Source organism: Rhinopithecus bieti, unplaced genomic scaffold (genome assembly GCF_001698545.2).
Source record: "Rhinopithecus bieti isolate Rb0 unplaced genomic scaffold, ASM169854v2 scaffold_39125, whole genome shotgun sequence".
Lineage (NCBI taxonomy): Eukaryota > Metazoa > Chordata > Mammalia > Primates > Cercopithecidae > Rhinopithecus > Rhinopithecus bieti.
Window position 1 is genome coordinate 668999 of NW_016816262.1, and position 25485 is coordinate 694483.

Below are 25485 nucleotides of genomic sequence, written 5' to 3' on the forward strand. Positions count from 1 at the left end.
AATGTTTAACAAATTGAAAATTATAAGATTATTATTATTTGCTGGTTTTCATTACCCTTTGTTTTGTTTTCGTTTGACTCTGATTAAAGCAGTCAAATTGAAATGTATTATAAAATTTGAAATCTATTATTCCTGATTTGCCTAGTGGATGTTTGCAAGAAAGTGACAAGAATAATTTTAAGAGAAAATAAACATTTTCTTTAGCCAGCCTTTTAGATTTCTGCAAAACAAAAGTAGTAAAGTATATGAAAAAAGGGTTTTTTGCTGATGATTTTTGAAGTTATTCTAACTAGAGACATTGTTCCCTTTCCTTTCAAATTTCAAGTATTGGAATTAAGTTCTGGAGTTTAGAATTACTATTTTAAAATGGTATACATTATGTTAATTAGCCTAATATAATCATTCCACAATACATACATGTATCATAACACCATATTATATCCTATATTTGTCAATTAAATATCTTTAAAGAGGTTCATATTAAATAATTGTTCCCAATAACCTGAGTATATTAAATGAGAAGATTGACATAAAACAAACTCAGCTTAAATAACACAAAGTTAAAAAAAATTGAATGCCTGCAAAGGAAAAAAATTTAAAATTCAGTGACAGAAAGTTACATACGATCTCTAAATACCCTTAGCCAAAATTTCAGGCAAAGTCCTCAAGAAAAAAGTCAAAGAAAACAAAAGTTAAATGTATGAAAGTTCATCTCTTACCATTGCAACCCCTATTCATTTCCCCCTTATTGATATTGATTAAAAAGAAAAAAAAAATAGTGGCCAGGTGTGGGGGCTCATGCCTGTAATCCCAGTACTTTGGGAGGCCTAGGTGGGTGGAACACTTGAGGTCAGGAGTTCCAGACCAGCCTAGCCAACATGGTGAAAATCCATCTCTATTAAAAATATAAAAATTAGCCAGTGCAGTGGCATGTGCCTGTAATCCCAGCTGCTTGGGAGGCTGAGGCAGGAGAATCACTTGAACCCAGGAGGCGGAAGTTGCAGTGAGCCGAGATCATGCCATTGCACTCCAGCCTGGGTAACAAGAGAGAAATTCTGTCTTAAAAAGAAAAGAAAAGAAAAGAAACAGAGAGAGAAAGAGAGAGAGAGAAAGAGATAGAGAAAAGCAAATAACTGAAGGCACAATGCTGTGTTTAAAATAGGGAGAGGGCTTTACTCTAAAGGTGCCCTTGACTGGAAAGCCTTCTGCTGGTCAGATAACTCAGAGTGCATTCACTATTTTCAATTTGTGTTCAAAAATCTGTCATGTTTGTTAAGGTATTCAGTTTAAAGAAACTAGATAGTTTTTGAGGGGGAGGGAGAATTTCCTATTGATGAAAATGAAAGAAATTCACTGTGAATATGTGTTTGACTATGTGTGTGTGGGTGTGTGTGGGTGTGTGTGTGCATGTGTGTGTGTGCATGTGTGCGTGTGTGTGTGCATGTGTGTGTGTGCGTGTGTGTGCATGTGTGTGTCAGGGAAGAGGAAAAAGTATAAATATTAGGTTGAGTTGTTGCCATTAAAAGTAATGGCAAAACAACAATTACTTTTGCACCAACCTAATACGATCTTAATTTATGAATTATAGAATTTTACATACAGTAATGTACTTTTTCCATTTCCATTTAATTCATCATAAGCATTTTAAAAATGTACTTTATGTTCAAATCTGAAATTAAACAGTCACAACTTGAAAATTTCCTCTCTCTACAGAAACTGGAACTTAAGCAAAGTAATGTGACTTGTTCCTGACCTTGTAGCAAAGTAATAACCATGTTATCTAAAATTCAGCAAACACCTGCTATAGGCTCAGGACTTTAGACAAATATCTTACAGAGAAAGTCAGTAATTCTAGTCCCTGAACAAGTTCCCTCTGAGTGCAAGGTATTTGCACTTTGGGGCATCCTGGTGGTTAGATGGAGCAGGACAGTTTCAGGTGAGCCGTGAGGGAAGTGCTTTCTGCTTCTGTGGCTCCAGGCTGGAGACAGACACCCCCTAGTTGAGCCATTCTTCCTACCACACCTACTGGCAATGTTTGGGATGGCAGATGCTCCATTAGCCTGGGTCCCAGGCTAAAGAGGTAGGGAATAGGACCCCTAATTACCTGTCCTGTGTTCGTAGTATGAGGAAAAAACAAGTTTTTTTCATTATGAGTTGCTAAATTGCAGCACACCCCACTCTATGCTGACTAGAACACACACGTTACTTCACTTCCTCTTTTTAACCAGCTAATACATGTGGAATTCTTTTACTAATTGTAATAATGCAGACACAAAAAAGAAAAAGAAAACATTTAGGGAGATAGGATACCTCTTCCAAATAAATAAATAAGAATGTCAGGTCTGCAATTCTAAACCTGGCATCAATATTATCAATCTTCTATCTTTCTATCAGTGAATGTTCTGCCACATAAGTATGAAATTTCAGTTAGCAATAGCTGCTGTTTAGTGTTATCTGAAAGAAAGAATAGAAGAAAGGAAGGGAAAACACAGATAGAAAGAAAGAGAAAAGAAAAGAAAATTCCTCCTGCATGCTTAGAAGGCCTGTTGACTGAGTTTGGTGTGGTTGGAGGAAGAGGTGGTAATTGCTCAGCATAAAACAGTCCTTTCCTGTCTCTATTTCTGTTGCACAGCAGTAAACATGCGGGAGAGTTATGGAGCAATGAAAAGACTTTACTAGTGAGACTATTGGTTCTAAGACTAAAGGTAAATGAGGGTGTTTCTTTAGACTATCTTGAAAAAAATTAAGAAAAGTGGAAATTAAACCAACTTAAAGCAAATTACTGATAGATAGATTCTCAGTGTATTATGATGCCCAGGAGTGGAAAGTACATAAGCATAATGAAAGGCTTGAAACAAGAAGCAGGGCTCAGGGAAAAAAAAGTCTTAAAACCAACAGAGCTAAGGATTTGAGAAAAAAGAACCAAATTATATGTAGACATATGCTTTTAAACCACTTCATAAAAACGGAAAATGTTTTCATCATTCTTATGCTGACATCTAAAGAGTAATTGAAGAAGAGAAATATATTATTTTCTATCTTCTATCACATCAAGCACTTTGAAATCTACATGGTTTTTCTCCTACAATATATCCAGTGCAGTGCTTACCATTGTTTACCATTGCACCATGCAAACAAATAAAAATATGACAAATACAGTATGTGCGATTTAATTTGCTTTAATTTAATTCTTTGATTTTCTCATAAAATGAACTCAAACTGAATGAAAATGATAAAGCAAAGTAAGATATATATGTACCACATTTTCTTTCCCCAGTCTCTCAGTGATGGGCATTTGGGTGGATTCCATGTCTTTGCTGTCATGAACAGTGCGGCAATGAACATACATGTGCATGTATCTTTGTAATATAATGATTTATATTCCTTGGCTATACACCCAGTAATGGGATTGCTGGGTCAAATGGTATTTTTGGTTCTAGATCTCTGAGGAATTGCCACACCATCTTCCACAATGTTTGAAGTAATTTTCTTTCCTACCAACAGTGTAAAAATGTTCCTATTTAACTGTAACCTTGCCAAATGTGGTATGTATACACCATGGAATACTATGCAGCCATAAAACAGAATAAGATCATGTCCTTTGAAGGCACATTGATGGAGCTAGAAGCCATTATCCTCAGCAAACTAATGCAGGAACAGAAAACCAAACACCACATGTTCTCACTAGTAAGTGGGAGCTGAACAATGAGAACACGTGGACACAGGGAGGGGGAAGAATACATACTACAGCCTTTCTGGGGGTGGGGTTGGGGGAGGGAGAGCATTAGGAAAAATAGCGAATGCATGCTCGACTTAATAACTGGGTGTGGGTTGATAGGTACAGCAGGCCACCATGGCACATGTTTACCTACATAACAAACCTGCACATCCTGCACATGTACCCTGGAACTTAAAATAAAAATATGTTTTTTAAAAAAGTAAGTACAAGAGTCCAAACATAAGAAAAACAGGTAGGCCGGATGGGCTATTCCAGCACAGAGTGATGGCAGAATTGAATAGTTCTCATGAAATATGTCACAGAAGGGTTCCTAAAGGAGCAGAATGATACAGAGGTGAGCACCCAGGTCCTCCCTAATGAACGTAGGATGTAAACAACTTTTAGGATCCTCCTACAGAAGATCTATGCTCACTGTGTGACTTAGTGTGGCGCCTTGGGCCAGGTGGTATCAGCTTGACTCTGGAGGGGCTAGAGACTCATGTTAGGCACATGGGGGCTCAGTCGTGTCTATGTGACCTACACCCAATAACATCTCTGGACACTATGAATTTGGTGCTGGTCAGTGGTTGGGGATACCCCATGGTGTTGTCACACATCGTAGCTAGGAGACATCAATACTCCGGGCACCCAGAAGCTCCACACTGGGTCTGTCCTGTCCCTGCTCAATGCACCTTTTCCCACTGCTGATCTTAACCTATGTTGTTTCACTGGAGTCTATCAGGTTAGCTGAGCGCTGCAAACCCTTCTAGTGGATCCTTAAACCTGAGGGCTATCTTGGGGATCTCAAAACACGCAGTTATTCTCAAGGAAGGATGTGCAAGGCTTCTGTTTTTGTCTGGAGGTCATCCCATTACTTCACTCCCCATACATTGTGACAATACAGTTTTCTGTAGGAGTAAGAAGGAAGAGGCAACTGTTTGAGAAAAGGGTCCACAAACATTTGGACCCTTAGAACATTCCAGGACCAGCATAGAACATTAGCATAGAACATTCCAGGACCAGAAATCGCTTTGTAGATAACCTTATAAATATTTTCTATTGTATATGCATATGAGGTTTTAAAATATCTCTAGTGGTCAGGCCTGGTGGCTCACTCCTATAATCCTAGCACTTTGGAAGGATGATGTAGAAGATCACTTGAGCCCGGGAGTTCAAAACCAATCTGGGCAACATTGCACAACTCCGTCTCTACTAAAAATAAAAAAAAATCAGCCAAGCATGGTGGCACACATCTCTAATCCCAACTATTCTGGAGGCAGAGGTGGGGAGAATCATCTGAGGCCAGGAAGTCAAGGCTGCAGTAAGCTGTGATCGCACCACTGCACTCCAGCATGGGCAATGGGAGTGAGACTCCGTCTCAATTAATAAATAAGAAAATATATTACTAGAACCATCCTGGCTAACACAGTGAAACCCCGTCTCTACTAAAAAATACAAAAACCTAGCTGGGCGAGGTGGCGGGCGCCTGTAGTCCCAGCTACTCCGGAGGCTGAGGCAGGAGAATGGCCTGAACCTGGGAGGCGGAGCTTGCAGTGAGCTGAGATCGCGCCACTGCACTCCAGCCTGGGTGACAGAGCGAGACTCCGTCTCAAAAAAAAAAAAAGAAAGAAAGAAAGAAAGAAAGAAAAGAAAATACATTACGAGAAATAAAGGATATAAAGTACACCCTGAAGCAGTATGGCATCCCACAGCCCACCAGCACTCCCCAGGTCTGGCAAAGTCAAGCATCTTTGATGTGATTGCTCTGGGTCCCAGGCAGCAATGCACTTGATGTTTTGTGACCTGCAACACAATGAAACAATCAACAGTGGGGCGGCCATTGACTTCCCTTCAGGATTTGCAAGTTCCCTTTTCAGAGGTGAAAAGAACAATTTCTCTGTAGCTGTGAATTCCATGTGAAGTGAACATTTGATGAATTTGACTGAGAAGTATCGTGTCCCCTAACCTATTAGGGGCTTCAAGAAAGGCCTATGCCAGGCTCAGAGCACACATCTAAGTCGTGCCATTTTGGATTTGACTTTGTTGGTGAGTTTATGGCTTGCTTTCATTTTCATAGAAAGCATAACTTATTATCAAATATTTATATTAAATAAAATATTTTATTGATAATCACAGCAGAGTATGACATAAAATGCAATTACATAAAACATCTTGATCAATATGGGGTTGATTGTGTATTTGAAAAGAGATTTGAAGAAAGCACTTTTCATTGCCAGCCGTTGGCCTGCATTTAAAATGAATTCACCACTAACACCTCCATTTGATTTTTTCGAGAATAAGGCAATGCTGAGTGACATGGACACAGATGACATTATTGTGTTTAGACTTCTAAAGGGCACTTCATATGGTATTGGAGATAAAAGCCATTTTGAAATGCAGTCTCTTGGGGTTTCTGAAATCAAATAAAGTGCAATGAAAAGTAGCAAAGAAAGACACAAGGCACCTTGATTTTGTAGTCAGCCCAAGGCACTCGCCTCGGTGACATTTGTTAATTTTTTATATATCCATTGATCAGATATCTATTATTTTTATCCTTTCTTTCCATAGGGATAATAATATCAGCTCTCTTCTCACTGAACCCAAGAAGGAGCTCATCGAACAGGGAAGAGGCAGAGGAGTTCGTATATTTCCTGACCTCTCAATTTTTCACTATTTATGTGCTGCTCACTGACAGCCCTTAACAAAGCCATTGTTCTTCATTCTTCGTAAGCACAAGGGCTGTGTCTACACAGATCCAGCTGCTCCTGCCCCTTGTGGGTCTAAAGAGGGAGGGCGCAGGATGGCTGGGTTCCTTCCTGCACCCAGATGCAGGCCAGTCATGGAGAGAGATCATCTGTGCACATAGGAAGAGAACTCCTCTGTGTTTAGCAAGGTACATGAGCCATCACATGGCTTCAGGAAAAGGGGAAGGCTTCTGTTTGCCTCTTAAGTAGAAAAGTGAACAGCTTTATCAGCCTATAATGGAGAATTTCCAAAGCCTTCAAAGCATGTTAAGACAATGTAGGGAATTATAGAAAGATGTTAGAATCAACTTGCTTTTGGATCACTTTTTCCTTGGGACACGGGTTTGCAAACTGTGACCAATAGACCAAAACCAGACTCATTCGCAAATTGCTCTCTGATTTCAATACAGCAGCAGAGTTGAGTGGTTATGACAGAGACCGCATGGCCTGCAAAGCCTAAAATAGCTACTCTCTGGTCTTTTATAGAAAAAGTTCGCTGATCTTTATTCTATGATACCTACATAGACTCCAAAGGCTTACATTGATATGAGTTTAAAAACTAAAAATAAAAAATCAAATGACTGTGAATAATATTGTGACAGGAGTAAGTGGTACTTAGACAAAACATATAGATAGCTGTGATAAAAGCTATACACACACACATGCACACACACACACACACATTAGCATTTATTTTCATTAAGTTAAAAAAATCATAAACTTGAAATCACTCCCAGGAAACCAAAATAAAAACAACAACCAAAAAAAAAAAAAAGATGCTTGACATTTATCTCCATAAAATTATAAAGAATATGAGAAATTAATTTTCAAACCAGAAGAAAAATGAAAGACAATATTATATGAGAATACTCAATGCATGAAACAAAATGTTCTGATTACTTAAACCATGTTAGTTTTAGGTCCTTACAGTAAACATAGCATCCATGACTTTAATACATCTTTATTTTATTCCTCTCTCTCTCTTTCCTCTCTCTCTCCCCGCTGTCCCCTCCAATTTAATATAGCACTCCTCTGATGATTTGGCACAATTTCTCTCTCTAACAGGAACTTAAGATTTTAGATGTATTAACAGTGCATACATTATTTATTAACTTGCATCAGGAGTAATTTCACAATTGGCAAGCTTCAGAAAGCAGCAGAAATTATCGTACCACCACCATAGTGTGTATTGCTTCTCAGCACTTTAAGACAGATAAAAACATTTAAAAGGCAGTCTCCTTTTCTGAGAGTTGGATATGGAAACTATAACATATTGCTTGTTTCATGCACAATTTTCCCTCTGTCCATGTGGCAATAACTTGTGCATTAGCATGAAGGCTTAAAAGTATGTAAACTTCAATCTCAGAGTGCTCTGGAGGCTTATGTGAATTATTATTATATGTCAGGGGTAAATAAAAGATATCTCAAGACACTAGGTGTGATTTTGTAAACTTTGGCAGGTGGTCTATATGATAAGTCACCTTATCATGTAACAGAATCATTGTTAGGTTACACAATTCCCCTGTGATAATTAATTATAAACAGAAGTAACTCACAGAACAGTACCTCCAAATTTATTGTTTTCTGTGTCTGCTACTACCCTTTAGGGAGCATTAAGCCATGCACACATTTGGGACTTCATTTACAACAGATGACAGCTATTTGAAGCCAGCTATGTATCAGATAAATTGAGTGTATGTGTGTGATAGGAGAGGATTGATATGGGGTGTGAGGAGCATGAGTAGCAGTAGGGATGACAACGTAGGCCATAGAGGGACAAAACTATAATTGAGAGATGGTGGAAAAGAGGATAAAATATATATCAAGCACAGGAATCAAATCATATCAGGAGAAAAGTAAAACATGTGGACACGGTGGAAAACAGGATAAAGCATATCTCAAGGACAAGAATGAAATCATATAAGAAGAAAAATAAAACATTTGAATTTGGGAAGAATGTTTTCTCTCCTCCAGAGGTAAGATATGGTCCAAATGACCCATTTAAGTATAATTTCTCAGGATATCATTTATCGTACTAAAGTGATAGGAACACATTTGACCAAATTTGACTGATGTGGTTAGACGACTCTCTTTGACTTGCTTTGGTATAAAAATTGTGGAAGATTATTTTATCTCACTATTTTGTTTTACTTTTATTTTGGTTTTAAAAAGAAACCAGGATAGCACAAATGCTGAATGCATATTTAGAGTCTTTGGAAACAGACAATAGTGGAAAATGAATCCTACTTTTAAGGAGGCAGTTTAAAATGTTAGTCTGCCAAGTATAATTTAGGTTTGATGTTATGTAAAAATGTCTTCATGATTCACGGGGTTTTGAGAAGTTGGTTACCTTAGTGATTTTATTTATCTCTCTGATACTGTCTGACAATTGAAATGTGCTTGGATACACCTGCTGGCAGTTGCTAGTTTTAAACTACAGGAAATTGAAAGCAAGTTGCTTCTAGGATATTGAACCTAGAATTCCTTTTCCATTTTAGCAAGTGGTGCTCAAATAGTGTAAGTAATACCATCGTAAAACCTTGTCTTGATATTTACAGAAGTCTCTCGTTAAAATCAGCACATATAGATAGTTACATAGATTTAGATACAGATAGAGAAATACATACAGGATGCTCTCTCACACACAGACACACCTATAGAAAATAATGAACACATGCTATGAATCCAGAGATTAAATCACAATGGGGCAAAGCCAGATTTACATTACACAAAGGGAAACCTACAAGATGCAATAAACCCAGATTATGTTTTTACAAATAAATTTTAAAAAATACTAAATGGCCCAAGTTTCCTCAAAACGACCAATTTAATGAGTTATTAATATTTGCATTATTTATATAAGCTTTATTCATCCATAAGATGAGTATGAATGGTTCTGAATGAAGACTTGTCAAAAATTCAGCTTTATTTAAACCAGTCTATCTCTAGGACATCAACAAGATAGCTGATTAGAGATGCCTAACTTCCCCCACCCCATAACAAAAGGAGGAACAAATAAAATAAACATTTCGACTTGAGTATCTGGATGAGAGCACTGGCATACAGCAGGGAAGTGGTAAAGATTCAGGATGGCCACATAGAGAAAAGAAAAAAGACTGCTCCTGCCACCTCATCTTCCCAGTCAAGATCAGCTTGGAAACAAGAGAGTTCCAAGTGCACCACCCACATTCAATAGGCCATTCACATGCCCCATTGGTTTGTAAACCAACCAAGAGTAGCTGTGCTCACCTGGTGGGGCAGGTCTGCTCCCCTCTGCACATGAACAAGTCCAACACTTCACTGAAAAGGGAGCAGTGTCCAAGCTAGTGGGCCAGTCTTGCGTTCTCTCAACATCCATACAAATCCAGCAACTCACTCCCAATGGAGCCATGACTGAGCCAGCAGACCAGCCATACAAACTCCTACAGCCTAGGCTACTGAGGCACTCACAGACATTTCTGACATTCTGTGAATGTCATTCTATGACATTCTAAGGAAACTGCATGGAAACCACGTCCACTCGGAACCAAAGCTAACACATGTTACCCAACTAACACTGTAAAACGTATCTGCGGGTGGAAGACTTGCATTATGAAATCCATCTTATAAAACTAGAAAAGGTGACTTTCACCAGATATGCAGAAATCAATGCCTAGAAACACACAAAAAATTTAAAAGCAAAGCAACATGATACCACCAAAGAAACACAATTCTCCAGTGACTGATCCCAAAGAAACGGAAATTTAGAAATCATCTGAAAAGAAATTCAAAATAATAATCTTAGGAAAATTCAGTGATATGCAAGAGAATGCACATAGACAGTTCAATGAAATCAGGAAAATAACTTATTATTTGAATGAAAAATCCAACAAAGTGATATCATAAAAAGGAACCAAACAGAAATTTTGGAGCTGCAGAATTCAATGAATGAAATAAAATACAATTGAGAGCTTCAACAGCAATAGATTAAGCAGAAGAAGAAATTTCTGATTTTGATTTTGAAGATAAGTCTTTTGAAATAACCTAGTCAGATAGTCAGAGATACAATTAAATTAAAAAACATATACTAAATGGTCAAAGTTTCCTCAAAACAACCAATTTAATGAGTTACTAATATTTGCATATTAGTCAGAGATACAAAAAAGAATGGAAGAGAGAGAAGAAAACCTACAGTGTTTATGAGGTACCATTATGTGAACAAATATTTGCACTGTGAGAATTTCAGAGGGAGAAGAAAGGAAGAAAGGCATAGAAACCTTAATAAATAAAATGATAACTGAAAACTGCCGAAGTTTTGGGAGAGATATGAACATCCAGCTCCATGAAGTTCAAAAGTTTCCAAATAGATTCAACCCAAAAAGATACTCTTCAAAGCACATTATAATCAAGCTGTCAAAAGCCAAAGTCAAAGAGAGAACTCTAAAAGCAGCAAAAGAAAAACACTAAGTCACATGTAAGATTTTCAATAGACTTATCAGCAGATTTCTCAGCAGGAGCGGTTAGGAGAGAATGAGAAGACATAAAGTGTTGAAAGAAAAAATCTGTCGGCCAAGAATAGCACTCAGCAAAGCTATCCTTCATAAATGAAGTAGAAATAGTCTTTCCCAGACAAGCAAAAGCTGAAGGAATTCATCAGCAAAGAGCAGCATTACAAAAAAATGTTTAAGGAAGTATTTTAACTGAAGGAGAAAGGATGATAGTTACTATCCTGAAAACATGAAAGTATAAAATTCACTGGGAGAGATAAATTCATAGACAAATTCACAATAGTCTATTACTGTCATGGTAGTAATACACATTACCATTACAATATGGAAATACTACCATTATAGTATTTAATATTATTACAGTATTATATATTATAGTATGTAGTATAAATATTTCTAGTATGAAGGTTAAAAATCAGATTTCTAGTATGAAGGTTAAAAATCAAAATGGTCAACAATAATTGTAGCTAAAAAACTTGGTAAGGAACATATAACATAAAAAGATGTAAAGAAATGAAAATTATAAATTGTGGGGCAAGGGCTGATGTCCAGAATATTTGTATTCAACCAACGTTAAGTTATCAACTTTAGAAAGTCTATATGAGAATTTTTATGTAAGTCCCATAGTAACCACACATAAACGGTACAGTAGTTACACAAATAAGAAAGAGAAGGGAATCAAAGCTTACTGCTACAGAAAACCACCAGAACACAAAAGTAATTAACAGAAGAGGATGAGAGGTTCATGGTTGCATGACCTTCGTCTGAGCAAAGATTTTTTGGCTAAGTCTTCAAAGGCACAGGCAACAAAAGCAAAAATAGACAATTAAATTTACATTGAACTCAAAAGCTCCTGCACAGCAGAGGAAACAATAGGGAAAAAGAGACAACCCATAGAATGGGATAATAGATTTACAAACAATATATCTTATAAGGAGTTAATATCCAATATATATAAACTTCTCAAATAATTCAATAGTAAGAAAACCCATAACCAGATTTTTTAAATGAGCAAAAGAGCTAAGTAGACATTTCTCAGAAGAAGACATACAAATGATCCGCAAGTATACGAAAAAATGCTAAAAGTCACAAATCATCGGGGAAATACAAATCAAAAACACACTGAGGTATCACCTCATGCCTGTTAGAACAGCTAAAATTAAAAAGACAAAAGATCACAGGTGTTGGCCAGGATATGAAGGGAAGGGAACACTTGCACACTGTTGGTGGGAATGGAAATTAGTGCAGCCATTATGAAAAACAGTATGGGACATCCTCAAATATTAAAAATAGAACTACCGTATGATCTAGCAATCCCACGACTAGGTATACCATCAAAGGAAATGAAATAAGTATGTCAGAGACTTTTGCACTCTCATGTTGATTGTGGCATTATTTGCAGTAGTCAAAATAGAGAATCAACTAAAGTGTCCATCAACAGATAAATAGATAAAGAAAATGTGGTATACATACACAAATTCAGTCATAAACAGGATGAAATCCTGTCATTTGTGACAACGTGGATGAGCCTAGAAGACAGTATGTGAAGTGAAATGCCAGGCACGGAAAAACAAATCCTGCGTGTTGTCACTCATATGTGGAATCTAAAAAGGTTGATCTCATAGAATTCAATAGAGTGGTGGTTACCAAGGCTGTGGAGGGTAGGAGTAAACACAAGAGAAGAGATTTGTTAATGAGTACAATGATACAGTGAGATAGGAAGAATAAGTTCAGGTGTTCTATCGCACAGAAGGGTAGTTAACAATAATGTATAATTCAAAATAGCTGAAAGAGAGGAATTTGAACATTTGCACCAAAAAGAAATGTTATTATTACTATTATGTTGTTTAATTGAGACAGAGTCTCGCTCTGTCACCCTGGCTGGAGTGCAATCACAGCACACTGCAGCTTCCACCTTCTGGCTCAAGTTATCCTCTCACCTCAGCTGCCTGAGTAACTGGGATTTCAGGTGCTTGCCACCCTGCCCAGCTAATTCTGTACTTTTTGTAGAGGCAGAGTTTCGTCGTGTTGTCCAAGCTCATCTGGAACTCCTAGGCTCAAGCAATCCACCTGCCTCAGCCTCCCAAAATGCTAGAAATACAAGACGTGAGCCACCACGCCTGGCCAAGAAATGTTAAATGTTTAAGGTGATGGATATGCTGATTATGCTGATTTGATCATCGCACAGTGTGTGCATGCATTGAAACATCATACCATATTCCATAAATATGTACGATTATCATATGTCAATCAAAAATAATAATAAGAAGAACTAAACTAGGATATTTCTGTTTCTGGAGCTTAAAATGTGAATTCTTTTCAAAAAATCCATTATGTATTCTATGAAAGTCCAAACTCTTCCTAAAATGTATGTGAGTGGTTTGGAAGCTAGCATTCTGTCAGTCACCTCTTGTTCTAAATTACTGCTTGTCCAGAATTATTATTTCTGTTATATGTCATCGGGATGCTGTTATCTGAGTTTTCTCTCTCAGGCATGTCCATACACAGACTCGAGCACGTTAGCTGATACATGCACACAAGTGCACATGAAATGTAAAGATACGGAATATGGAGAATTGGAGGGTTACATAGACAAGTCAATTTCAGATTAAATATTTCATGTTCTTATTCATTATTTCACAGTCTCCAGCCTCTAAGATGAGTTCTTGTCCTCCCTCTTTCCTTTTCTCTTTCTCTTCTTCTTTCTCCTAGATTACTCTCAGAACTCCAAAATTCCTATTACACAGATGCTCTCCCATGCCTTCAGGCTTAGCTTAAGCTTATTTTGCACATCAGACCCCTCAAGAAGTTTAACAGATCAAAAGGCCTTTCTTTTAATAGATCTTAGAAAGCAGTTGCAATTATACATTGCATTTATATTTATCTATTGCACAAGTTAAAATCACAAAAGAAGTAATAATTTTTCATTAGAAATAAAAGCCTATAATAAAATTAGTGTTAGGATTAACATGACATCACAGTTCTTTTTTGTTGTTGTTGTTTACATACTCATTTTCACCTCTTTTCTCACTCAGAAGCTTTGATTTCATTTCTTGTCACTTTTTATTTTGTTTCAGTACTCAGGTCCTGCGTCAAATGCTGCTGTATCCATTATTCATTCCGTAAGTTTGACCTGTTGTGTATAACCAGTCACGTTCTAGGCCACTGGGACTCTCCAGGATCACTATCATCCAAGCACTGGCTCCAGGGTTAAAACGAATGACCTCTCTATCCTCTAACAGGGTAATTGTCACACTTTGGTCTCAGGATCCTTTAACCTTCATAAAACTATGAAGACCCTCAAATAGTTTCTGTTTATTAAGGTGACACCCAGCGATGTGCTGCAGCCGAGAAGCAGTACCAGCCAAAACTGATTCTGAACATCTCTCAACTGTGCTTGCTGTGACTTCATGTCGGTAGCTTCCAAATGACCACAGCAGGAGTATTTCAATAGTGTGATGGAGACCGCTAGCAAAAATGATTACTTATTAGATTTCCAGGAATTTTGCAAGCCAGTCTTTAAAATAATTATTATTAAAATTAAATTACATAAACTAAATAAAATAAAATAAAATATTAAAACAAATGTAATAAACATTTCTTATTATTGTGCTATTACCTATTCTTTTGAGGTTAATTTCTACTATATTTGCACAGTGGAAATGCTATTTAATGTTGTGTTATTGTGCATCCCTTTAAGACTCCCTGTTCAGTGACGTGAGGTCGGTGGCTTGAAATCAGTCATGGTAATATTTATACCACAAAATTGGCAAGTGCTGCAATGCGGGGCTTGATTTGTTGTTTTGCCGATTTAAGAAAATGTATATTAGGCAGATTATATTTAAAGTGTTTCCAGTCTGTAACAGTTATATTAAGAAACGTGAAAGAAAGACTGAGGAAATAATCTAATATTCAAAACATATTATCATATTCAGCTTAAAAGTCAATCCCTATGAATGAGTAAAGTTCCAATTTGTGGATCTGCTGTTTCCCATTTGTCTCACTTGTTAATGCAGACGTTCATGTTGGAACTTCTTTTGGAAAACTAGCTGTTAAATGTTTACTATGATACCGCCACAGTCTTTACCACAGGAAATTAGGACTTCTTGTCTTTTTAAGAGAACCAGTTTACCACTGGTGATGCCACTAGTGATACCATTGACATTTTAGACAAAAATGTGTTCTTTTAAAATAATAACAGTAAACTTTTTAGATGTTAATATAACAATAATTTATAACCACTAACATTGTAATATAAAATAAGCATCATTTTAAGATAGCTGTATTTACTAAAACAAAAAAACAATTTAATGAAAATAATGATATTGTTTTACATTTTTCCAAATCTTTTCAGTATCTGGTTTAATAAAAGATAGCTAGATTTTTACATCTGCCTCTGGAAGCAATCAGTTATACTAAATTATTTTGTTTTAATATACGAAAACAATTATCTTAGTCTGTGTTACAATGAAAGAATACCCGAGAATGAGTAATTTATGAAGAAAAGGGGTTTAATTTGGCTCCAGTTTCAGCAGGCTGTACAGGCAATGTGGTGCCAGCATCTGCTTCTGGGGAGGCCTCAGGAAGCTTCCAATCACAGCAGAAGGTGAAGGGGGCTCAGGCCCCACACATGGCGAAGGGCAGAGCAAGAGAGAGAGGGAGCAGGTGCCACACTCCTTTAAATGACCAGATCTCGTGTGAACTACCAGACAGAGAACTCACTCACTCATCACCAAGAGGAAGGTAATAAGCAAATCATGAGGGATTCCCCTCTATGATCTACACACCTCCCACCAGGCCCACCTCCAACACGTCCAACACTGGGGGTTACATTTCAATGAGAGATTTGGAGGGAGCAAACATCCAAACCATAGCATCAATACAGTGTTGTAGAGTGACATAGAGATGTGCAGTTTAAATGGGAGACTCACAGACCCACAGAAACGTCTCAGAGACTGAGAAGGGTCCTTACATTACATTTGTCACATTTAAAGTCTTCAAGGGTGACATTAAATTTCCAGCGAGTGTATACATACAATTGATTCTCATTATTTGTGGTAGTTATGTTTTATGATGTCACGTGAACATTGACTTATCAAATCCTAAAGGAATTACAGATTTTGTGAATCTATGGTCACATTTTTACAAACTGATTGATACTTAAACTTATACGTGTTTCTGTTTAAAGACACCTATTTAACATGTATTTTTGATTCATTAACTTAGCACTTGTGGCCAACAGCACTCTTTTCTTTCTTTCTTCCTTCCTTCCTTCCTTCCTTCCTTCCTTCCTTCCTTCCTTCCTTCCTTCTCTCTCTCTCTCTCTCTTTCTTTCTGTTTTTTTGTTTCTTTGTTTCACGGCGTACTGCAGTCTTTACCTCCTGGGCTCAAACAGTAGGCCCACCTCATCCTCCCAGGTAGCTGGAACTACAGGCATATGCCACTTCGCCTGGCTAATTTTTGTAATTTTTTGGTGGAGTCGGGTTTCCCTATGTTGCCCAGGCAAGTCTCGAACTCCTGGGCTCAAGCAGCTCACTCATCTCAGACTCCTGAAGTGCTGGGATTACAGGCATGAGTGACTGTGCCCAGCCAGCCAACAACATTGTAACTCATGCCTGAATGAGGCTTATCTAACACATGCATATTTTCCCATAAAACACCTCACAGCCTTCTTATGCTTGGGAAGACTAGATAGCAAGCACATCAACACTATGCTTGTAGGACATCCAAGCATCAAAAACATCAACACAAACCCCACAATTTCATGAAACTCATGGCACGAAGTAAACTGCAGAAGAGGAGATAGGTTTCCCGTAAGAGAGCTGCAACAAGAAGGCAGAGTGTGCCCTTGTTCAACCTCAGCTGAGATTGGCTACAAACGTTTTTAGTGCTCCGAGCACATCCATGAATGACTGCAATAGAGTCACCAATTATTGACTTGAGGGTCGTAAATAAATATTAGTGATTAGGCAAATTCACAAATACACAATTTATGAAAAATGAGGATTGATTGTGTATGTATAGCTTATATCTCTCTATATATATTACATTTGTGTGGATGTTTATCATATATTATAAATGTATATTTATACATTAGATGTGTATATTTATGCATTATATTTTAAGGAAATAGAAGATAAATATTTTATATTGATAGATGATAGAGGGTATCAGGGCACTTCTAATTTCTTAAGAGAGTGAAGCATAATTTCAAGGATGTTGTTTATCTAAATTAGTTCTTACTTTAAAGTCTGCAATATCAATTTTTGAACACAAATTTTAACAAGAAATCCTAAACACATGAGGACTACAAAATGTTAAAAAATTAGTTTTACGAAACGAGAGTGCAATGTGATTGGGCAGTTCGTCAATCAGTCATGTCACATGCTCATTGGCTAAAAATGGACACAGAGGAAAAACTGATTGGTGACAGATGGAGAAGCCAGAAAAAAAGAAAAAAAAAAGAGAGAGAGAGCATTGCCTAGAAGGTGGCAAGCAGTTGAAAAGAGAAAAACCGGTGAAAGACATGGTGAAATTTATGGAGTAAGTAAATAAATCAGCCTGTTAAGTGCAGTGAAAGAAAATGAGTGGAATCATTGGTGCTTTGACAATTAGCTCTACATATTCTAAGAACATGATGAGATTTAATTCTGATGTGAACAGGCCCATCAACTACTTGCTTCCACCACTTTCCATGGAGATTCAGCATAGAATGACAGCAAACTAAACCACACATTCTGATAACCTATTCAGTTATACACAGAGAAATGTTAGGACAGATCTAAGAGTATTTGAGCTGAATGTTAGCCATATGGAATCTTCCAGTAAACTGCAAAGACAAAGAAACTTACATACGAAAGCTGTGTCAGAGTTAAATAAGAGCATTGACGTCTTAATCTAGAGAGATGAAATTTTTTTGACATATTATTGATTAATGTAAGAGTAACATCATTGCAAGATACCAAAACCAAGAATAATCTTCTATATCATTAAAAATGAATCTCTCTTTATATAATACTTTGTATATACAATACAATTTATCATACATAATTTGCTAGAACACGCACTGCTAATTTTAACATTGAGACTGTGCTCTCTAAATCTTACCATAGAGGCTTTTACATTGACTATTACCGTGAAACCCATAGTCTAGGGTATGGGCTCTGAAGACAGAAACTTCAGCTGGTCATTCCTTCCCATCTTCTGCACGATATGAAGCTCGTGGTCATTGTTGTATCACGCATGTGGCTCAACTGAGATTCTCCATTTATTTATAAGAACTAAGGATCCATTATCTGGCAGAATCATTGATTTTTTTTTTTTTTTTTTTTTACAAAAGAGTTTTATGCAAAACATGAATCAAAGGAGTTTTATGCAAAAATATGAATATATTTTCAGAACTGTGGCTTTGGCATTTCATAGTCATTCTGTAGCAACAGATGACTAGTGGAATCTTTTAAAGTATAATTAGAAAACTACAAGATTTAAAATAATTTAGAATTCTTTTAAGAAAAGTATTTCTTACCATAATGTGATTGCTACAGTTTTCAAGTGTCCATTTATCTCTCAGTTTCTGAATGATTGTCAAATTTGTCCATGGCAGTAATCAACAAATTGATCATAACTTGAATTATAATCAGTTTTACTGCCTAGTTTTGAGATTGGGTCTCACTATATTGCCCAACTCCTGGCCGCAAGGAATCCATCCACCTTAGCTTGCTAAGTAGCTGGGATTACAGGTGCTTGTCATCATGTCCAGCTTGCTTTTGATGAGATAAATCTAATAAATTCTATTTTTAAAAGAGCTTCATGATTAGAATCTTATCATAGTTGTTGAATTGAACAAGTTTTATGTGTTTCTTATAAGACACAAAAAAGGACTGTTATTCTTATTATACATGAAAAAACAAAATAAAATATATTTTTTAATTTAAGTATGCTAAAGAATAAGAAAGAATAATTTTTTATTGATAATTATACAATCCCTCATATAAATTCCAAAACAGATTATCTTGATTAGTGAAGGAGCTTTTCTCTAAAAGGTAATTCAAAGACCCAGATTTTTCTATTTATTTTGTGGCTTTGTGATTTTCTATAAAGTTGCCACACTTGTTTTCAATAAATCATAGGATGATAAAAGCATAGGAAAGGTACCAACATTGTAAAACTCAGGGCAAACACACATCACTTCTGCTCAGATCCTGTTGTTAAAATGTGCTCAGATGGCCCTACAGTATTTCAAAAGCAGCTGGAGACTGACGCAAGTTTTGTTGCTGGGATCTAGCAAGAAATATTTGTTATTTAAAATAAATATCTTGGAGGGAAGGTAGACGTATCTACCACAACTGAAATGTAAAATTTTAACATTTAAATCTGACATCCAATTAAAAGTGAATTATTAAATAAAACAGTAGGAGTGTCACACAGAATAGTTCCATTTTCCTGTAAACCTTCCGTTCTCTGACTATTCATCTGTCCTCTCCTCCCTCCTTCTCCCTTAAGCCCTGACAACCACTGATCTTTTTATGATCTCTACATTTCGCCTTTTATTATATTGTAATATAGTTGGAAGCATATGTATGTAACAGTATGTAACCTTTTCAGATTGACTTCTTTTACTGAGTAATAGGAGTTTACGTTTCCTGTGTCTATTCATGGCTTCATTGATCATTTCTTTTTAGCACTGAATAATATTCCATTGTGTGTTGTACCATAGTTTATTTATCCATTCAGCTACTGAAATATCTTGGTTACTTTCAAGTTTTGGAAATTATGGATAAAGCTGCTATAAGCATCTGTGTGCAGGTTTTCATGTGGATCTATGTTTTCAAATCATTTGGGTAAATACAGGTGGGTATGACTGTTGCATCTTATGGTAAGTAGTTTTGTAAGAAACTGCAACACTGTCTTATGAAGTGTTTGGACCATTTCTCATTCTGATCAGCAATGCATAAGAGTTCTTATTGCTCCACACCCTCACCAGCATTTGCTGTTTCCCTTATTTTTGATTTTTGCCATTCTTATAAGTGTATAGTAGCATCTCATGCTGTTTTAATGCGCCATTTCCTAAAGGAATGCGAAGTTGAGCATCTTTTCATATCCGTAATTGCCACCTGCATATTTTCTTTGATGAGGTATCTGTTCAGGTTCTTTGCTCAGATTTTAAATGGGTTGTTCATTTTGTTTATTGTTGTGTTTTAAGAGTTCTTTATATTTTTTGATAATAGCTATTTATTAGATATGCCTTTTGCAAATATTTTCTTTTAATCTGGTCTTTCTTTATATTCTCTTGATAGCATCTTCACAGATCAGAATTTTTAAAATTTTAATCAAGTTTTATGGATTGTGCATTTGGTGTCGTATCTAAAGAATTCGTCACCACTTACAAGGTCATTTTGATTTTCTCCCATGTTTTCTTTTAGGAGTTTTATAGTTTAGACAACTGTTCTGAAGACTTTTGCTGCCACAGGAACAAGGAAATGGGGTGGTACCAGGAGCAGGGGGCTGTGGCCAAGAACAACATTCACTAAAATCATTATATCAAAAGCACGGGATTGCCTAAGGATATCTATCTTTGTGTATGTGAGAGGTGATGGAATCCACTGTACAGATGGAGGGGATGGTCTTAGATGGGATCATGGCTCATTCATCTACGTGCATAGCAGGAATGCAAAGTATATGGGCACAGATGCTAGAAAGTGAATGAATGTGATAGTGAGAGTCTGCAAAGTTATATTCTAAAGGCTTAATTTTTTCAGTGAAAAGAAAATAGAGAACACAAACGGGAAAGTGGTGCTGGGTGTCTGGGGAGAGAGGAGCAGAAAATAAGGGAGTGAATGAGCTAGGAAAGTATAAATCGCTAAGGACCCTTTGGAAGTTCCCAGTGATAAATTTGAAGGACAAGTTCAGTCATCATGGTTGCATGTATTTCTCCAGCTATGTGAACTATGGAAATGCAAGCAAGACTTGGGGATTATCTCAGGTGGTGGCGTTCTCCAGTGAGGACGATGAAACAGGTCAGGAAAAGGGGATTGAGAGTATATGGAAGAAAGTGATTATATTGAGTAAGCAGAGGGTTAAATGAGGTAGTTAAGGAAAGGAGGCATTCAGATGTAGAACTAACAGATTAGAGAACCTGGGAGGGTAGGAAGATGATTGAAACTGGGCTGCTAAAGGGATGGAGCTGAAGGTATGGGAAGCGGTGGTTGGAGAATGTGATACAGGTACTGAGATAATGGAGAGTCTGGCATTGTTGCTGATGGCAAAGTCAGAGACTGGCTGTGGCTGTGAGTGACTGAGGTTGGGTGTGTGCCTGTGAAGATCATCAGAAGAGAGTATTTTAAATACCTTGAGGATAGGGTGTTGGAAGGATCATCCATGTTAAGACCGGGATATTTTGGACAGAGTGGCAATGAGTCAGGAGCTAAAAACATCAGAATGAGGGAGACCAACTACGGGATATGCGTATGACAACAACTGTAAGGAACAGTGGCTGACACAATCTGCTGAGGCGGGATTCAAACGGGAAGGTTTTTAGGAAGAGGGGTGCGGTGTGATCTGAAAGCGGCAGTGAAGAGAAGGGAGGTCCCCTCCTCCAGGTCCTGTGGTAAAAGCACTGTGGGAGAAAGAAGAGCCCCTGTTTCAGAGGGCTGCTCGGGAAGCTGGGTCCTCAGGAGGCGACTTGGCAGAGTCCACAGGAGCCAGAGGATGAAGGGCCAGTCTCTGGAGAGGCTGAGGATGAGGCGATTTTGTTGATGCTGGACTGCGATTCTAACAGGGCCAGGGGTCGGATTTGGGGTTTGGAAGGAATGAGGCAAGCAAAGAGAACAGGAGATGTGCAGTGACCTGACTGAGTAATCATCCCTAGAAGGTTCATTTTATTTGCCAATTGCTGGATTAAAACCATTCGATTCTGAAGCTGACCACTGGAATAAAAATAAATGAGGCAAGTCAGAGGAAAACAGGTTTTTCCTGGAGTGTAGCGCCCTTTAGCCCTTATTACCCTAAACCTGAACCCAATCCTTCCATTTTGTAAGCTGTTAGTTACGTTATTCATTCAATAATGTTTACAGAGAATATACTATAGGTCAGGAAGTGAGTATACATTGGGAATGCAAAGAAATTTGTTAGCTAAAACTAACATTAAACTAAAACTTAAACTAAAACTCCACAGTTTGCATGTTTACAACGGCAGATACTTCTGTGCAGCTTCTTGTTGCTTTTTCTGCTGGCCTTAGTACTTGTGGTTTATTCATGGTGACTTTGCTTCCTATGTTGTTTAGAATGTGGGCCTTCTGACACATAACAGACTATGCAAAAGAGTTATGAAGTAAGCACACATTTTTTGCCTTAGAACGCTTAAAGCAGCTTCACATCCAGTCCAAACGAGTGTTATCACCGAGGCCAAAACATTGCACCAAATAGAGGTCACAGCTTGTCCACCTCCAATTTTGTCAGTCTTTACAAAGTGCACAGCAGGTTATATCATAATGAAAACATAGATAAAATAACAAATAAGTGAAAAGGAGCACTCTCTAATCAAAAGTCATACAAAATGAAATGAAAAGGTAGTGGTTTTAAAACTTATAAATGTTTTAAAATACGTACCCTCAATGCTATTATAACATTGTTTTCATATACTGCTGTCAAGGGTATAAACTGGTTCCATTTGCCCAAACAGTACCAGTCAGTTCAGTTCTAAAATCCTTTTATTTAGCGTCTATTCTGTACAAGAGTCTGTGCTGGGATATGACAGCAGAAAAATAAATACTAAAGGGTTTTTTAAAGGAGATTTTAGTATTTTGGAAAATTAAAAACACATTTTAAGAGTTTTAACAATAACCATTTCTCCTGACACAAAAACTCCATATGTAAAAAACTACCTGGCTGTTAACTTTAGAAAATTAGTGATATGTATATATATATACACACACACACATATCACTAATGTGTGTATATACATACACACATACACACACGTACATTTATTTTCATTCTAGAATTTATACATATATATATGTATATATATAAATGTGAATATTTAGAATTATAAAAAGGATTCGGGCCTTAACAATTATATGTACAAAGAATGTTGATGGCAATAGAAATGTTTGTAAAATGTAGGCTTTAAAATGCAGTTTCAGTAATATATAAACAAATATATATGAATATGAAGGAAAAATATTATACTAATATATTAACAATGGTTATCTGCAGGGTATTTTATTTTCTTATATACAATTTTATTTTAAAAAACTAATTTGCCACAAATTAGTTTTATAATTATCTTTTACAAAACACATTTTAAAGTGTATGGATGAGGAGAAACTTTCTCACAAGTGTATCATTTTATTCTAGCTTATTCCATATTTTTATAGTATTGGTGACTTAAGATAAATAAAGGGTAGTATCTGAGGGCAAGATGTCAGAGTTCTTCATAAGTCCATGCTGACTCCTGTTCTCCACAGCAAAGCATCCCATTTGAATGTGAGCTTCAGCAATTGAGAAAAACAATTGCAGGGATTTTCATTGTCTAATGACTCCATCCTATCTTGGGAAATTAACACTTGGGTGTTAACTGTTTCTCAAATACAATTAGCCTCCATGGACAAGAACCAGTGTGTGCAAAGTTTCCCAGGTATGCTCTGGCCTGGTGCTAACTGGTGTCCTTTTATTTCTAATGTGCTTGGTGCAATAACACAGATGGATCCATCACAATTGATTTCATTTTCATGTCGTGAGTTGCACATTTCAATATGTAGACGTATATGTTGTTCACTGACTATGATGAGCATTTGTAGTGTAATAGTTTATACTAAGAATTACACCATTGCCATCAGCATTAGAGCATTGTGAAGTGAAAAAAGCATAATAAGACTACTTCCAATCTCATTCTAATCATAGATTAATAATGATATGTTATGCTTCAAAGACCACATTAGTTCATTTTTCTGTAGTTGCCATACAGGTTCTGCAGTCAGACAGATTGGGCTTGCTAGGTCAGCTCTGTGTCTTCTTTGCTGAGGGAATCGGCAACTAAGTTCACCTCTTGTAGCTTCAATTTACTCTTTTCTAAAATAGGGATTTTACTACCCAGAGTATTGTTATAGGGACAAGCACCTGGTATACTATACACATTCAATAAATGATAGCTGTAATCTTAAAGTGTTTAAAATTTAATTAGCAAAGCTATCATACAAGTGTTACCATTTTAACAGTTCCCATAACCCTACCAAGACAGTGATCAATTTACTGTTTAAAACTGTCTATGTGGAAATTACTACTAGAATTGTTTGAACACTTAATTGGTATTCAAGGATAACCTGATGTACACATACAAAATATATTCAACTTATATTGAGGTAATGGGGACACCAGCATTGCAGAACAGTTGTGAACTGTATGGCTCGAAGTCACTCAATAAGGAAAAATACAAGGATGAAAATAATTTTCTAAGCCAAAGTCAAAACCACTGGTGAAGATCACCATTCCTACTGTCTGGCATACTCTCTGTCCCCTTCTTTTTCTATTAAGTATGCTGATAAAGTTTTGTTTTTTAAAAGGCTTACAATGTTTCACCTTTAAACCATTTTGTTTTTTATTTGTGTAAATCCTTATTACCAGGCTATTAGAGTCTGTGGTATTTATCATGCAGTCATGCAGAAAGAACTCTCAATCCATTGATTTTCCATTCTTGTCTCCTGCAGACACTCTTTAGTGTGTTACCTGCCTAGAAAAATGCAATAACGATGAAGGTTTAAGAAAAACATGCTCTTCTAAACTATATTCAGTTGCACAGCATAAAGTAAAATCAATACTCATGATGGAAATAACTTTCCTTTTTCCTCCTGAAAGCACCCTTCACCTTTCTTCAAAACAGTGACATTGTCACAATCTTTGTCACAATCTATGTCACTATCTCTCTGAGATGGAGCTCTCCTACTGTCACCAAGCCTTAGTCTAAGCTTGGTCAATTCCAACTGATGCTCAATATCTAATGCACTGTGGTCGGTCTATGGACATTGAATGACACCACTGGTTGAACTGCTGGGGTAACACAATACTATTACTGCCTTTTAACGAAGTATCATTAAATAAGACAGTAAAATCTTCTCCAAAATTTAAAGTATAAATCACTCTGATGTGAATAAGAATTTCCACTAATGTTTTCAAATTCTCAAAAGCATAATGAAAGTATCAATCATAAATATATACATATATAACTCACCATAATTAAAATGATTTATTTGCTTGATTTAATGCTTTTAGATAAGCTTTTAATATTACTAAATCAAAGTAAGAGGTCTAGCAATTTCCAATTTCAAAACACAATATACTATTGATCTGGAAGACTTTAGGCGTATTCTAAGAACTAATAATACGACGCCTGTAATCCCAGCACTTTGAGATGCCAGGGCAGGTGGATCATGAGGTTAGGAATCTCAGACCAGCCTGGTTAACATGATGAAACCCCTATCTTCTCCACCAAAAATACAAAAATGAGCCGGGTGTGGCAGCAGGCACCTGTAATCCCTGC